Source organism: Triticum urartu, chromosome 1A (genome assembly GCF_056163025.1).
Source record: "Triticum urartu cultivar PI428250 chromosome 1A, HENAU_Tu73, whole genome shotgun sequence".
Classification (NCBI taxonomy): Eukaryota; Viridiplantae; Streptophyta; class Magnoliopsida; order Poales; family Poaceae; genus Triticum; species Triticum urartu.
This window is the reverse complement of record NC_141873.1, coordinates 66,361,169-66,365,716: the sequence shown is the minus strand read 5'-3', so window position 1 is coordinate 66,365,716 and position 4,548 is coordinate 66,361,169.

Below are 4,548 nucleotides of genomic sequence, written 5' to 3'. Positions count from 1 at the left end.
CGTGTCAAGAGGTATGAGACCTCTGACAGTACTTTGCCTACAAGATGGAGGAGAATAGATCAACAAGTGAGCATGTGCTCAGAATGTCTAAGTACTACAATCACTTGAATCAAGTGGGAGTTAATCTTCCCGATAAGATAGTGATTGAAAAATTTCTCTAGTCACTATCACTAAGTTACTAGAACTTCGTGATGAACTATAATATGCAAGGGATAATGGAAACGATTCCCAAAGATCTTCGCGATGCTGAAATCAGCGAAGGTAGAAATCAAGAAAAAGCATCAAGTGTTGATGGTTGACAAGACCACTAGTTTCAAGTAAAATGGCAAGGGAAAAGAAAGGGAACTTCAAGAATAATGGCAAGCAAGTTGCCACTCCCATGAAGAAGCCCAAAGCTAGACCCAAGCCTGAAACTGAGTGCTTCTACTACAAATGAAATGGTCACTGGAAGTGGAACTGCCCTAGATACTTGGCGGATAAGAAGGATGGCAAAGTAAACAAAGGTATATTTGATATACATGTTATTGATGTGTACTGTACTAGTGTTTATAGCAAACCCCTCGGTATTTGATACTAGTTCCGTTGCTAAGAGTAGTAACTCGAAACGGGATTTGCAAAATAAACAAAGACTAGTTGAGGACGAGGTGACGATGTGTGTTGGAAATGATTCCAAGGTTGATAAAATCACCACCGCACACTCCCTTTACCTTCGGGATTAGTGTTGAACCGAAAATAAATGTTATTTGGTGTTTGCGTCGAGCATAATATGATTGGATCATGTTTATTGCAATACGGTTATTCATTTAAGTCAAAGAATAATTTTTATTCTGTTTACATGAATAAAACCTTCTGTGGTCATACACCCAAGGTGAATGGTTTATTGAATCTTGATCGTAGTGATACACATATTCATAATATTGAAGCCAAAAGATGCAAAGTTAATAATGATAGTGCAACCTATTTGTGGCACTGCCGTTTAGGTCATATTGGTGTAAAGCGCATGGAGAAACTCCATGCTGATGGACTTTTGGAATCACTTGATGCTTGCGAACCATGCCTCATGGGCAAGATGACTAAGACTCTGTTCCCCGGAACAATGGAGCGAGGAACTGACTTATTGGAAATAATACATACTGATGTATGCGATCCGATAAATGTTGAGGCTCACGACAGGTATCGTTATTTTCTGACCTTCACAGGTGATTTGAGCAGATATGGGTACATCTACTTAATGAAACATAAGTCTGAAACATTTGAAAAGTTCAAAGAATTTCAGAGTGAAGTGGAAAATCATTGTAACAAGAAAATAAAGTTTCTACGATCTGATCGCGGAGGCGAATATTTGAGTTACGAGTTTGGTCTTCATTTGAAACAATGTGGAATAGTTTTGCAACTTATGCCACCTGGAACACCACAGCATAATGGTGTGTCTGAATGTTGTAATCATACTTTATTGGATATGGTGTGATCTATGATGTCTCTTACTGATTCACCACTATCGTTTTGGGGTTATGCATTAGAGACAGCTGCATTCACGTTAAATAGGGCACCATCTAAATCCGTTGAGATGACACCGTATGAACTATGGTTTGGCAAGAAACCAAAGCTGTCGTTTATTAAAGTTTGAGGTTGCGATGCTTATGTGAAAAAGTTTCAAACTGATAAGCTCGAACCCAAATTGGAGTAGTGCGTCTTCATAGGATACCCAAAAGAAACTGTTGGGTACACCTTCTATCATAGATCCGAAGGCAAGATATTTTATTGCTAAGAATGGATCCTTTCTAGAGAAGGAGTTTCTCTCGAAAGAAGTGAGTGGGAGGAAAGTAGAACTTGATGAGGTAATTGTACCTTCTCCCGAATTGGAAAGTATTTCATCACAGAAATCAGTTCCAGTGATTCCTACACCAATTAGTGAGGAAGCTAATGATAATGATCATGAAACTTCAAATCAAGTTACTACCGAACCTCGTAGCTCAACCAGAGTACGGTCTGCACCAGAGTGGTACGGTAATCCTGTTCTGGAAGTCATGTTACTAGACCATGACGAACCTACGGACTATGAGGAAGCGATGATGAGCCCAGATTCTGCAAAATGGCTTGAGGCCATGAAATTTGAGATGGGATCCATGTATGAGAGCAAAGTATGGACTTTGATTTACCTGCCCGATGATCGGTGAGTCATTGAGAATAAATGGATCTTCAAGAGGAAGACGGACGCTGATAGTAGTGTTACTATCTACAAAGCTCGAATTGTCAGAAAAATGTTTTCGACAAGTTCAAGGTGTTGACTACGATGAGATTTTCTCACTCGTATTGATTCTTAAGAGATTGTCTGAATCATGTTAGCAGTTGCCGCATTTTATGAAATCTGGCAAATGGATGTCAAAACTACATTCCTTAATGGATTTCTTAAAGAAGAGTTGTATATGATGCAACCAGAAGGTTTTTTTGATCCTAAAGGTGCTAACAAAGTGAGCAAGCTCCAGCGATCCATCTATGGACTGGTGCAAGCATCTCAGAGTTGGAATATAAGCTTTGATAAAGTGATCAAAGCATATGGTTTTATACAGACTTGCGGTAAAGCCTGTATTTACAAGAAAGTGAGTGGGAGCACTATAGCATTTCTGATAAGTATATGTGAATGACATATTGTTGATCGAAAATAATGTAGAATTTTCTGGAAAGCATAAAGGAGTGTTTTAAAGGAGTTTTTCAAACAAAAGACCTCGGTGAAGCTGCTTACACATTGAGCATCAAGATCTATAGAGATAGATCAAGACGCTTGATAAGATTTTTCAATGAGTACATACCTTGACAAGATTTCGAAGTAGTTCAAAATGGAATAGTCAAAGAAGGAGTTCATGCCTATGTTGCAAGGTGTGAAGTTGAGTAAAGACTCAAAACCCGACCACAGCAGAAAAAATAGAAAAAAGAATGAAAAGTCATTCCCTATGCCTCAGTCACAGGTTCTATAAACTATGCTATGTTGTGTACCAATCCTTTTGTATACCTTAGCATGATACTAGCAAGGGAGTACAATAGTGATCTAGGAGTAGATCACTGGACAGCGGTCAAAATTATCCTTAGAGGATTAAGGAAATATTTCTCGATTATGGAGGTGATAAAAGAGTTCGTCGTAAAGAGTTACGTTGATGCAAGCTTTTTACATCGTCTAGATGACTCTAAGTCTCAATCTGGATACATATTGAAAGTGGGAGCAATTAGCTAGAGTAGCTCCATGCAGATTATTGTAGACATAGAAATTTGCAAAATACATACGGACATGAATGTTGCAGACCCGTAGACTAAACTTCTCTCACAAGCAAAACATGATCACTCGTTGGGTATTAACCACATAGAGATGTGAACTATATTATTGACTCTAGTAAACCCTTTGGGTATTAGTCACATGAAGATGTGAACTAATCACATAAAGATGTGAACTATTGGTGTGCAATCACATGATGATGTGAACTAGACTATTGACTCTAGTGCAAGTGGGAGACTGAAGGAAATATGCCCTAGAGGCAATAATAAAGTTGTTATTTATATTTCCTTATATCATGATAAATGTTTATTATTCATGCTAGAATTGTATTAACCAGAAACTTAGTTCATGTGTGAATACATAGACAAACAGAGTGTCACTAGTTTGCCTCTACTTGACTAGCTCATTGAATCAATTGTGGTTATGTTTCCTAACCATAGACATGAGTTGTAATTTGATTAACGGAATCACATCATTAGAGAATGATGTGATTGACTTGACCCATCCGTTAGCTTAGCATGATGATCGTTTAGTTTGTTGCTATTGCTTTCTCCATAACTTATACATGTTCCTATGACTATGAGACCATGCAACTCTCGAATACCGGAGGAACACTTTGTGTGCTACCAAATGTCACAACGTAACTGGGTGATTATAAAGGTGCTCTACAGGTGTCTCCCATGGTGTTTGTTGAGTTGGCATAGATCGAGATTAGGATTTGTCACTCCGATTGTCGGAGAGGTATCTCTGGGCCCTCTCGGTAATGCACATCACTATAAGCCTTGCAAGCAATATGACTAGTGAGTTAGTTGCGGGATGATTCATTACGGTACGAGTAAAGAGACTTACCGGTAACGAGATTGAACTAGGTATTGAGATACCGACGATCGAATCTCGGGCAAGTAACTAACGATGACAAAGGGAACAACATATGTTGTTATGTGGTTTGACCGATAAAGATCTTCATAGAATATTTAGGAACCAATATGAGCATCCAGGTTCCGCTATTGGTTATTGACCGGAGATGAGTCTTGGTCATGTCTACATAGTTCTCGAACTCGTAGGGTCTGCACGCTTAACGTTTTGTGATGATTTGTATTATGAGTTATGTGATTTGATGACCGAAGTTTGTTCGGAGTCCCGGATGAGATCAATGACATGACGAGGAGTCTCAAAATGGTTGAGACGTAAAGATCGATATATTGCAAGGCTATATTCGGACACCAGAAAGGTTCCGGGTGATTCGGTTATTTTTCGGAGTACCGGAGAGTTACGGGAAT